Source organism: Myotis lucifugus, unplaced genomic scaffold (assembly GCF_000147115.1).
Source record: "Myotis lucifugus unplaced genomic scaffold, Myoluc2.0 scaffold_575, whole genome shotgun sequence".
Lineage (NCBI taxonomy): Eukaryota > Metazoa > Chordata > Mammalia > Chiroptera > Vespertilionidae > Myotis > Myotis lucifugus.
The window spans coordinates 143,126-156,030 of record NW_005871623.1 but is presented as its reverse complement, the minus strand read 5'-3'; the positions used below and the strand labels follow the sequence as shown (position 1 = coordinate 156,030).

At 53.5% G+C, this 12,905-nt stretch overlaps 1 pseudogene; it reads left to right on the top strand.

Annotated features, from left to right (window-relative positions):
- Window positions 1-1,710: 1,710 nt before the first annotated feature.
- Window positions 1,711-5,254, top strand: LOC102438163 (annotated as a pseudogene).
- Window positions 5,255-12,905: the final 7,651 nt, after the last annotated feature.

Genomic DNA, 12,905 nt, shown 5'->3' with positions numbered 1-12,905 from the left:
CCGGATTGTGGGCTCTATCCCCAATGGGGGTGGGGTGCAAGAGGCAGCCGATCAGTGATTCTCTCTTTCTCTCTCCCTCCCTTCCTCTCTCTCTAAAAATAAATAAAAGCTTTTTTGAAAAAAAGGAAGAGAACAGCACGCCATCAGGTTGAGAAGGGGGCCAGGCCACAGGTCACATGGGGCCTGTGGGGCTCGGAGGGCTTTGAATTGTATGCAAGTGCAGTAAGAAACCACCAGAGCAGGGGCTGACATGACCTGGCTTATGTGTTTCAAAGGGTCCCTGGGGAGTGGGCAGGAGGGGGCGTAGGGCAGCCGTTAAGCGATTGCAGCAGGAATTGGCCACAGCCCAGGACTGGTCCATGCAGATGGGGAAGAGGGTGGCTCCGGACACCTTGGGAGCTGGAACCAGCGGTGGCTGTGCTGGTGGGAAGTGGGGCTGGGAGCTAGGACCAGTGGTGGCTGTGCTGGTGGGAAATGGGGCTGGCTCTGAGGGAGGCGCTCTCTGTGGCTCTGATCAGAGCAGCTGCTGGCGGGGGAGGCTGGATGGGGGACGCATTTGGTGGTGAATCAAGAATTTCACGTCAGCACTATTTGTAACGGCAAAAATCAGAGACTGCTTTTACGGCAATCGAGGTGGTTAAATAAATAATGGCATCAACATATATTATGCCCTCCATAAAAATCATGATATTGCAGAACGGTTAGTATACAGGAAAATGTTCCTAATATGTTAAGTGAAAAAAGAACACAAAACTGTTTATACAGGATGATCTATCCAAATATAGGTATAGAGATAGATATAGGTATAGAGATAGCTAGAGAGAGAGAGAGAGAAAATAATAGAATGAAATACACTGAAATGTTCATAATAGTTGTATCTTGACGGTGCGATTACAGGTAATATTTGATCTTTTCTTAATGTTTTACTTCCCCAGTATCCTCTAATAAGCATATACTACTACCATCATCACACCAAAGAGTAATTGAAAACAGCCCGTTGACCACAGCAAAGCACAGTCTAGACCTGGCTCACGTCGTAACTAAACCGAGAAACCCCACGGAGGGAGATCGAGCACGTGGCTGTCAGGCTGACGGCTGGGAGGTTAGCGCCGCCGTTTCACGCACAGACGCACGTTTTGTCAAATGAAAGATGTGCGTGTCCAGGCGGGTTAACGGGAGACTTAAGACTACAACCCTCGTCTCCGGGTTTCCTGTCAAGAGCTAAGCTCATCCCAGCAGCAGGCACACTCGCCCGATCTCATCCTGAGCTGGGACGCCGAGACTCTGAGAGCCGCTCAGGGCCAGCCCTGCCCACAGGCGGAGGAGACCCCAACATAGCAAACCCATGGCATCCGGCGGCATCCTTGCTCCAACAATGCTCTTCGCTCTCAAACACAAGACTTGTCTCTGCACTTTGACTGAAAAATAAAACTAAGACACGATGACCTAAAACTCTCTTCCTAGAAATCAGATTATTCGAGCAAGTTTCCTAAATGCATAAGTGACGAGTCCCAGCCCCTTGCCACTGTTTTTATCGAAGGGCAGTGCCAGCGTGGGCCAGGTCTTCCTCAACTAAAAAGAAATTCCCTGAAGACACTGAGTTACTTCCCGCTGTGGTCAGGGGCCCACGCAGACAGGCTATTTTTGTAGGAAAACAGAACAGGACTCTTGTGTGACCGGGAAACGCGCAGGCTTCAGCTAGTCGCAGTGATGGCGCAGAAGGCCCTGGTTTGGGGCCTGTTGAATTCCTGTGGCGGCTCCTGGCGGTGGGGGTGCCGTGTGCGCGGTAGGAAGCCGTCTCCGTGACGTGGGTTGGGCGGGGGGGGGGTGGGTGGGGGGCGAGCTGTGAAGCCTTGGTCACCAGGTTTCCAGCAGAGAGAGTCTGTGGAGTGGCCTGTCGTCCCGCATGAGCATGTGCCCAGGCCAGTGAGGAAGAGCCCCCGCTGGCGCCGTAACGACCTGACCGTGAAGGCTGAGCGCCTGCCCTGGACTCTGAGCAGCTCCACCAGAGCATCCGAGGTCCCTCTGTCTTCTCTGCGTCTCCCCGATCCACGCGGGGGACTTGCCGGGGACGCAGGACCAGGGTAGACACAGAGGATCAGCAAGCAGTGAGGGCGGGGCCAGCGCAGGGGCAAGCTGGCCAGAGCTCGTCTCCTTGCGGGCTTGCTGGGTCCTTGTGGAGAGAGATTGGCGTTGACCCCCACCCCACCCGTCACTTTACTGTAACGGTCGTGTGTGGTCCATGCACTTAATTTTAAGTGAACTGTTCGGTAAACTGTAAGCTGTGCGTCCAGAGAACGGGTGCTGCTGGTCTCCGCAACCCTTTTGCTCCTATCAAAGCTGGAGAACTGCTTCCGCTATTGTCACCAGGTCGGTCGGGGACCCCAAGTGGACCCTGGGGTTCATCGGGCCCCTTGCAAGGTGTCTTCACACCGGGTTCCCGCTCAGTGAACGCCACTGGAGGACCACCTGTTAAAACAGTGCCTGCGAAAGGAGTTTGTAAACCGTACGAGACGTAAATATTGTGGCCATCGCTGCTGCTATTCCTGTTTCACAGGGTCCTCCGTTCTGAGTGCCACCCGATTTCGGGCAAGAGTTGCCACACATTTAGGGACCGTGCAAGCCTGTCAACCAGCTTCGCCTCCTGTAAGTCAGCCGCACACACAGCGCCAGGTCCGTATTCATATCAACCGGCTGCCCGGCCGAGTGGTGGTCACCGCGTGGGAAGTGCTAATGCCCCATGGGGTGCCCAGCCAGTGATCGGGGCCAATGGGGGGCCATCTCGCCCAGTCCCAATCAAGGCCAATCAGGGCCGGCCAGCCGGGGGAAGGAACCACGGGAGGTTAGCAGGAGGTTGGCTGTGGGAGCACACTGATCACCAGGCATTGAACGTCTGCCCCCTGGTGGTCAGTGCACGTCATAGCGACTGGTCAACCAGTTGTTCGGTCGGCTGGTCAGAACAGTCACTTAGGCTTTTATAATTATAGATTATTTTTTAACACTTTCTTAGTGATGTCTTCCTCAGTATTTCAACTGTCTTTTAGTTCTTCTATTTTTCTCTTTTATGGATGCCATGTTCTCTGGAAGCTTGTTTAGACCAAGTTCATGGCCTTTTAGGCTTCAGCCGTGTGAATAAGAGTTCACTTTTTGAATAAGAATTATATGTTACAGGGGGGTGGGCATCAGGATGTTAGAGATGCTTGGGGGGCGTGGCCGAAAATGGTTGGGAACTGCTCTAGACAGTAACGTGGAGGAACACAGTGCAAAGGCATCTTCCGGCACCCACCACAGTAGCAACACCCCCGCCCACTCGCCACTTCCCCGTGGAGACAGCATGACCCCTAGTGGGTACCAGGGGCAAGTGCCTGGATATCAGAACCAAGACAAACACCAGCCCAATGGGTCCTTGTCAGCAGGCGGATAGGAAAGTAAGTCAAGGTGTTGTACGGACAGTCATATTCATTCCTAAGGCCACATGTTTTTGTTGACTGAAACCAAGGAAAGGTAACAAAATATATTTTCTACTTTAAATGTTTAGCATATGAATATAATGCATTACAGACACTTTTTTAATGGACTGAAATATAAGGCCCGGGAGCCCACTGAGAGCGGGTCTTTACGTTTCCTTTCTTTTGCCACCTCTGGCTTCTCTACTCTTGATTAAACGCTCGCCGCCTCCGACAGCACTGCGTCCACGGGTACCGCACAGGAGTGCTTTCAAGGAAGGACGTGAACGGCGAGGTTGGCACATTTTCCCTTTGTCCACGTAAAATATCCTCGGGAAGCCATCATGTTAAAGCATCCCTGTCCACACTCGGTGGCACTTGCAGTAGCGCCGATGTTTAATTTGTTTTGCTTCTTATTACAGTTTAATTAAACAGCAGACAGAGCGTCACCCCGATTGCTCCTGCCGTCTACCTGGCCGGCAACTCTTAGGGCTCACACCTTGAAGGCTTACAGCCAGTGGGAGTCAGGGGAAGTGCGAACTGTGTGTCATGTTTATTTCCTTCTTATCACCAACAGACAATGTAGATTGTCTCCCAACTTACTTTTAAAATACATAAAGCCCGGCCGGCGTGGCTCAGTGGTTGAGCATCGACCTGTGAACCAGGAGGTCCTGGGTTCCATTTCCCAGGGCTCATGCCTGGTTGCGAGCTTGAACCCCAGTAGGGGGCGTGCAGGAGGCAGCCGATCAATGATTCTCTCTCATCATTGATGTTTCTAACTCTTTCTCCCTCTCCCTTCCTCACTGAAATCAATAAAAATATGTTTTTTTAAAAAATAGGGACTTCACGGATGTTTAGAAATTCTTTTTTTCTGAACCCAAAACGTTGGTTTCAGAAAGTAGCAGTCAAATTCACAGCAGATGACAAACTTGTATGTATGTATTTAATTATACATGAATACACTCCGTAAACATTTTAAATGGCACCGAAGTGCCTAAATCGAGGACACGCTTCTATTCCACCTCCCCGTTTACCCCGCTGTCCCCCAAAACAAGAAGAGGCCGTGAGCACCCCCTCCTCTGAAATAAGGATGAAACTGGAGCTCTTTGCTGAAAACGAGCGTTTCCGGTTCCCTAGAACGTGATCAAAGGCCCAGAAACCAGCTTGCAGCCTGCGCTGTGCGTCTCCCAAGCCTTTGCAGGGACACAAACAGCAGCCTGGGGTTTTGCACAAAAACAGGATCCTCCTCTGTGAGCCGCTCTGCCCACGGCTCCTTCGCTTAACGTTCGGTGTTGACAACATTTCCTCACTGGGGCCTACAGGCCTCTCTCGTCCCGGCTTCGCCATCGCGTGCCATTGACGATAAGACGCGTCATCACGATCCTTTTCGGGCGTCCAAGATGCCGCGAAGAGAGGACGTGGCGGGTCCTCCGGGGCGAAATTCCGGATTTCCCTGGGTCTTCCGCTCAGAGCCGTGATCACCTGTGCTGACAACACAGGAGCCAAAAATCTGTATATTATCTCTGTGAAGGGGATCAGACTCCGGCTGCCGGTGCAGGTGACATGGTGATGCCACAGTCAAAGAAGGCAAACCAGAGCTCAGAAAGCAGGTGCATCCAGCGCCGGTAATTCGACGACGAAAGTCACACCGCAGAAAAGATGGCGTGTCTCTTTATTTTGGAGATAATGCGGGGGTCCTAGTAAACAGTAAAGGGGAAATGAAAGGTTCTGCCACCGCAGGACCAGCTGCAGAGGAGTGTGCAGATCTGTGGCCCAGGATTGCATCCCATGCTGGCCGCGTGGCATGATTGTCTGGTGTTTTTGTAAAGGAAAAGCCCATTGAAAATTGGTGACATGAAAAACAAACAAACAAAAAAGATGTGTCATCGCTTATTGAATCGCTGCCCTATGGATTTAGGTTGCTTCTAACATTTTCTGATGTCAAACAATCACAAACACCTTGAACTACCTCGTGAACATATGCAAGCCTCCTCTTGGCTAGGTGTGTACCAGGGAAACTCCTGGGCCCAAGGGTGTGCTAAAACTAAATACGGGAAGACGGTGCCAAATTCTGTCCCAAAGGCAGGAAAACTTAGAAGCTACCGGGCCTTCGGGAGTCATCTCAAAGGTTAGCCCTGGGAGGGTTCTGACAACGGCCCAGTCGGAAACCCTGGGGATTTAGAACGTTCCCCAGGCTGCGGGATTGAAATGGCGGCTCCGGACCCTGCAGCCGGACTCCAGCCCAGGTTTCCTGGTTTGCCAGCCGGTCCTGTATACTATGCACCTCTTACGGGGACAAAAATGAGACGAGTTCTGGAGTAATGCTTTCCAGCCAAATAGCGATGTTTTGCAAATAATTAAAAGCACGTTTTTTTCTGCCTTCGGATCTTCGGCCGCACTGAGGAGCCCAGGGCTTGCGCTGTGACTCACATGCAGAGGGGATGGAACCACGGAGAAGCCCACCAGGGGGTTCTGTGGACCAGGCCCGGACCTGCTCTCCTCATCCAGGAAGCCAGGAAGGGGGCTGCGGGCTCCCTCAGGTGCCACAGTCCCATCGCCACCGGAGCCACTCGGGTGACCTACCGCGTAGCAGCCCCTCCGACTCCGGGTCAAACCACGACCATCCGCTGTACGCACGCAGCAGAGGCTTCTGTCTCTGCTCCGCGGGTCTCGGCCTCAGCTGGGAAGGTCGGCCCCTGCGGGTGACTCTCCAGCTGGCAGACCAGGGAACGGCGCCCTCACTGACCACCTGGGGTGGGTGCAGGGCTCCCCGGGTTCCAGCGGTGGCATCGGCCAGCTGGCCACCAGGCCTCTCCCATCGGTCCCTCCGCTGCTTTACAGCCAGTGACCAGGCTCCAGGAGCCAGTGTCCGAGGCTCGCCTGCCAGCAAGGGCAGCGGGAGAGCAGGGAGCCCCCCAGGTGCTCAGGGCAGACGCTGCCAGGGGGCACCCAGCCCCCAGCAGGACGGAGCCGGGCGTCCATCACACTGAGCTGAGTGGGAAAGGGACGCATGGGCTGGGGCTCAAACGCCACAACTCCTCGTCTGACAGAGACTTAGCTTTTCTAAAATCAGTGTGTCCCTGTGGGCTTGTGCCCTTGGGACAATTTCAGAAACGTCAAGTGGTTGTTTTTAAAGCTTTCTGTGAGTTCGATTGAGAAGATCCGTCGAGCTTCCAGACGCCCGTTGCAGACGTTTCTCCTGAATGTCCTTACCGGGTGCCGCTTGCCCAAGGCCAAGGCCAGGAGAGACCCTGAGGAGCAACGGAACCAAACCAGGAGGCTCAGGGGACTGAGACCGGAAGCCACCAGGACTGACCTGCGAGCGGTGGGGACGGGGCCCTGCTCCCCGAGCCTTGCGCCCTCGGGGCTGTGCCAGCCGGAGTGGCAGCACATTGCGCTGCCGGGCGGCAGAGGGCAGCTCCCTCGAATGCACACGGCGCCACCTGAGCGCTGGCACAGCCCGGCGCCGGGGGAGCTGGCGGGCGTGTAGGATGAGTCAACCATCCGAGCAGCCCTTCCGTGCCGGCTGCTCCTGACGACCCTCGGGGAGCCGTTGGAAAATTCCAGTGCGAGGGTCCCAGCTCGACCAATTAAACCAGGTTCCCCGCGGGCAGAGCCCAGCCGTCGGCGCTGCTAATAGTCCCTCCGGGGATTCTCATGTACCGTCAGGGCCGAGCCGCTGGGCTGGCGCCTGGAGCCAGGGGAGCCGGCCTCTTAGTACCGAACACTCTGAGGATGTGAGCTGACGATGGGCCGGTGCTGGCAGCCATGAGCGGCTCAGGAAACAGTGAGAAAACTCGGCAGAGCAAAGTTAGTCACGTCAGAGTCATTTCTTTCCTGGGAGAAAGCCCTAAAGTTCTTCCTAAATAATGAGAAAAGCAGACAGTGCCCTGGTGAACGTCGTGCCCACACCCCTGGCCACGAATCGTCCATGATCTGACTCCCCCACGCCCGGGATGTGCCCCTGGTGTCCCGATGGCGTCTGCAGGGGCAGCCTTTGCCCACTCCTTTGGCCACACTCTACCCAGGCTGTCCCTGTCCTGGTAGGACCAGCGGCTGTCCTTACACCAGCGGTAGCTCCCCAGTTCATGGGAACACAGCGCCTTCCTCCCAGGGACAGGCTGTCCTGCTTCAGCAAAAAGGACTCCACTCAGTTCCCGGAAGGTTCCGCCCCAAATAGACTCACTCCTGTACAGAAACAAACCGCTAACCATCGGGTGATGAGAGAATTTATGGAATGTTGGGGCGGTGGGGGCGGGGGTGGTTCCCAGGTCATTGGGGACCCTACCTTCCCATCTCGGATGTCCAGGCCCGAGGGCGTTCTCTCTGTGCTCACACATGTTCTGCTTCTCCTCCTTCTCCCCGAGCCCCAGGACTTGCCCAGAAAGACGCCTCGGGCAGTGAATGGGGAGGCGGTGCAGGAGGGCCCCTCACCGAGGGAGGGCACACGCCCTGCCTATGGGACGCGCTCGCCCAGCCTCTCCTGCCTCGACTCTCGGCGATCGGCTCCCTGCGCCCAGCCCCAGGCAGCCCCTTCCGAGGGGAAACACGAGTAGGAACTTGTGCCACCTCTGAGTCAACTTGGTACGGGGAAGAGCTTGACTAAGACTCAGACTGGGGTTCAAATTCTAGCCTAACTGCTCCAAGCTACTGGCCTTAACGAGCGACTCCACTCCTGCTCCACGCTTCAACATACACACATGCGCACATGTGTGCACGTGCACACACACACACTCTCTCTCTCTCTCTCTCTCTCTCTCTCTCTCTCTCTCTCTCTCTCACACACACACACACACACACACACACACACACACTCCTTCCCAGGAAAGGAAAACGAACCAACCCTCCCAGCTAGTGACATGCTGGTCAGGGACAGTTACTATGGTGAAGGTCGGCTCGATTAATGCAGATTAACAACCTCAATTCCGGAACCATGGCTTTTCCGTGTTACCTGATGGGCCGCACGGAAACCATGCCCCTCCAAGCATCGCACACGAGAGAACTAGAGGCCGTCGTGCGGGGAGAGGCCGGACTCGCCCGGCTTGTACAACACAGAGAAAACTCCCGGAGGCCCAGGCCAGAGAGGAAGCTGCTTGTAGGGGATGTGGCACTTTCTAAACTCTTTAAAAAGACGTTTCTCGCAGCAGCCTTGGTCGGCGTCCTCTCTTATCTTGCCGAGCGCCTGGCACATGAGGACGTGCCCCCAGGAATTGCCAAGCCGTCAGGAGACCCGTGCGGATCTGAGAACAGCCTTCCGCCCGTCCCCCGCCGGACCCCCTGCGTTTTCCATCTCCCCGGCACTCCTGTTTCCTGCATTTTTAAAAACTTCTTTATATTTATTCTCGCGGTCGCCTGCCATGCGATAGAAGAAAGGGGGAAATCTCATTAAAATTATATCAAAAGGGGAAAGCTGGAGCAGAGCTTGAAGTTCCTGCAATCTCCAGACAATACGCTAATCAACTTGAGCGCCAGGTTAAATGGAGCCACCCGAGGGCGAGCCTGATGACAGCCCCCTTCCCGGGGGGCTGCTCCCTCCAGCGCCCAGCGGAGAGCCACATTAGAATGCAGCCGTGAAACCCGCGTCTCAGAGCACTTTCCCCTCCTCTGGCTTTCACAGCCATTTCTCTTCCTGACCTGCTCCTGGCCGAGGAGGCGAGGAGAGCTACTGCTATCGCCCGTTGTGATAGTTAAGGCCACGGAGGCAGGGAGCTCCTGGGAAGCCGCCTGGTTAGTGACGGGAGCCAGGCAGAGAGCGCAGTTTTGGTTAAAATGGTCCCAGGCTGGAAAGACGCCAGACGCTGGACCTACAAATTGTGCCGGCCTCTCTCCCCCCGCGGCTTCTGGTTCCACTTTGTCAGGAGCCTGTAGAGTGGGAGTACGGTGTCTGCCCGAGTCCATGGGGCTGGAAGCAGGGGTCCGGGCTGAGTCCCTGTGAGCGCTGCGGGCAGCGAGCTGAGCAAACTCACTGCTCCCTCAGGGCACGCTCCTTCCTCTCCGAGGTCATTCACTCGAGTTTTGGTCGGGACATAGTTTCTCAATCAAAGAATAGTAAGCCCAGAATGTGCGGACAGTGGGAAGGTTTGAAAAAAATTAGCATTAAAGAGAGGCCCAGCCCTGGCTGATTAGGCTCAGTGGACAGAGCGTCGGCCTGTGGACCGAAGGGTCCCGGGTTCGATTCCGGTCAAGGGCACGTACCTGGGTTGCAGGCTCCTCCCAAGCCCAGGCCCTGGTCGGGGCACGTGCAGGAAGCAACCCATCGATGTGTTTCTCTCACACCGATGTTCTGTCTGTCTTTCCCTCTCTATTCACTTTCTCTAACATCAGTGGAAAAATATCCGCGGGTAAGGATTACAAAGTAAGTAAAAGAGGCCCAGACTCTAAAGTGGAAATCACCACTTCAGACTGTTTCTTCGCTGCCCTCCACTCAAAACCCTCATTCTCCTTTCCATCCCTAAGGGGCCTGACCTGTGCTTTGCAAGAAAGCAAGCTACTGAGGTTCCATGGTGTTAGTGATGTACTGCTTACCCTTCAGGGAACATCCGTGCACTTTTCCATGGGCCTTTCAGACGGCACTCTGGAATCCAGAGGACGCGTGGTGCCACCGCTCCTCGGGGCTGACCTCCCGCCTGGGCCCAGGCCTGCGCACCCCCCGCTGACCATCTCCACGCAACCCGCCAGAGGCACCGACACGCAATGAGTCTAGAATGGCCCCCGCGTCTGTTCTCGACAACACTAACGCTGCACTCATCAAAGCCAGAGGCCTGGGAGCTGCTCGGGGCTCTGCACCACCCACCCCCAGCCGGTCACTGGGCCACTCTGGCAGCTCAGCACGTCCCAACGGTGTCCTATGAGTACACTGTCCAGAGGGAACATACCTTCCCTGGTCAAGTAAGTTTGGAAAACACTGGGGCAGGTCTAGTGAGGCCTTTATTAGAGGACTTGGCAGTTTTCTAAGAAACCTCGCATTGCAAATAGATATGTCTGTTTGCACATGTCCATCTCACCTGTTGTTTCCCAAACTCCTTTGTCCAGGGAACCTTATTTTCTCTGCAGAGCAGCCCGAAGGGTCTCTGTGCTGGAACCCGCTTTGAGAAGGGGCTGAGCTGTATGTGACGTGGGCCTTCGCATCATGGACTGTCCAGGCAGGACCCGCGAAGTGGAAGGGTGGTGTGAACCAGGGCACACACAGCAAAGCACTGCGTGACGTGGGAGCCAGAGACGGGAAAGAAAGCATGTCTCCCAGCTACGTCGTGAGTAACAGCCATGAAAACGTCACTGACATTCCGGGGCGCTTTGTCACGAGCTGCGTTCGCCGTCGGGGGGGGGGCGGGGACAGGCTGGAGGGTGGGCGCTGGCCCGGCACCAGGGCGGCCTCGGCGTGCGGTGAGGTGGAAGGCAGGAGCTTGCCCAGCCTCAGCCCACGTGTCCCTGAGGTTTGACTTGGTTATGCAGTTTGTTTTCCTGGAAATTATCGATTAATTAACTTTTTAATGCCTGCTGTAGTACACACTATTTTTCTCTCTTTTATTTTTATTTGTTTTATGCCTCTTCTCTAGGTAAGCGCTGTTTATGCAACCTGAAAGAACATGATGCGAGAAGGGCCAAGCCATCCCTTGAAGGGTAGGATTACCTGGGAGAGCTTTTCCTACTGATTATCATAATGCCCTTAAAGCCGCAGTCGCCGTTAAAGTGAGAGGTGGCGCCAGTACCCAGCTGGACAGATGCGTGACATCGAATATAAATTCCACGGGTGGAACCAGGAGATGTGAACACGAGTGTGGGGTTACGGTGGCACCGAAGGAGTAGAGAAAGATAAACCCAGTAAATTTTATCGAAATAGTAGACCACCTATTTCCCAAATAAATATGCCTAGACTCCTAACTTATTTTTATGCCACAATAAGTTCCAGACGAATCAAAGATTATAAAGTTACCTCTGAAGCCATGACAATAATAGAAGAAAATGTGTTCATTGCTTTTATAACCCTGGTGGGAAGGAAGTCTCTTTAACCATATATACTAGGAGAAAGCCAGAAACGATAACATCAGAAGATTGTACATCTGACAACATAAAAATTCTCTAAAGCAAAAATGATTGCAGGGTCAACATACCAACAGCACATAGAGCAAAATGTTTGCAGCACACACGACAAAGGGCTAATGTGTTCATACATGACGTTCCCTTGCAAATCGCCGAGAAAAAGATGACGACCTGTGACCCGTAGAATGTATAAGCCCAGCTTCCTAACCAGAGTCTCAATCCCACTCAAGTTAAAATAGAGATCCCAGCTTCCAGCAGCAGGAGACTGAGAGAATATTGCGAACACAAATCGCTGCGCGAGCCCTGCACCGTTTACGATGAAGATAAGGGGGAGACGGCAGGATATTTAAAACTCGGGTGCCCACGGTGAAAGCTCAGATGAAGATAAGTAATGCAGAGTATTCGCAACTCACACTAAGCACATAAATACCACCCGAGTTGAAGTGAAGGCTCTTTCTTATCGTCTTTATGCGTGAGCACCGTCTCATCGCTGCAAACTTGAACCCTGGGTCGGCCATTTTCAAGGAGTTCTCCTGCGAGGTTCTGGTTTATAAGTGATATTTCATTTCATAACCTTGAGGTTAATAACTATGCTTATTTGCTTATTATAGGAAACTTTACTCACTGTTCATTTGTTAGCTGAAAATGAATATAAATTAATTCAACAAGGTAATATTAAACCCACTGGCTTTTACTTTATTGACATTATTTTAAATAATTCAAAGAGCAAAGAAGAAATGGAGGGAGGGAGAGAAGGAAAAAAAAGGACATTTTTCTGGAGTTAGGAAACCATCTCTTTTTCTCTTTACATAAATTAAGTGAAAAAGAATGGTAATTACAGCCAAAACAATGCAGAATTTCAGCTTTTTCCTCGGCGTGCTTTAATACAAAAACTGGCAAAGAACGTGGTGGAAAGCTACCGAAAACTAACATTGCCTAAGCCAGTGGTCGGCAAACTGCGGCTCGGCAAACCGCGGCTCTCGAGCCACATGCGGCTCTTTGGCCCCATGAGTGTGGCTCTTCCACAAAATACGACTTCTGTGCATGGGGCATGAAGTTTCAATCGCACTGTACGTGCGCGCCCGCACATGGTATTTTGTGGAAGAGCCACACTCAAGGGGCCGAAGAGCCGCATGTGGCTCGAGAGCCGGTTTTGCAAACCCACGGGCTTAAAGAAAAAAAAAAATTTAATTTTACTTTTTTAGAAAAAAGGAGGCCCCCCGGTAGGAAAGTTCTTAGGGAATGGGTCCAGGGCCCTCCCCTGAAATCAACCCTGGCAAGGGCCAAAATTTCTTTACGGTCTTTCGGGCAAAAAATCCCCTCATCCAAAAAAAAAAAAATCCCCCCCCCCCGGGGAGGGACTTCCTCTTTGGAAAACCCCCTGGGGCCCCCAAGAGGGGGTTATACCCCCCCCCCCCC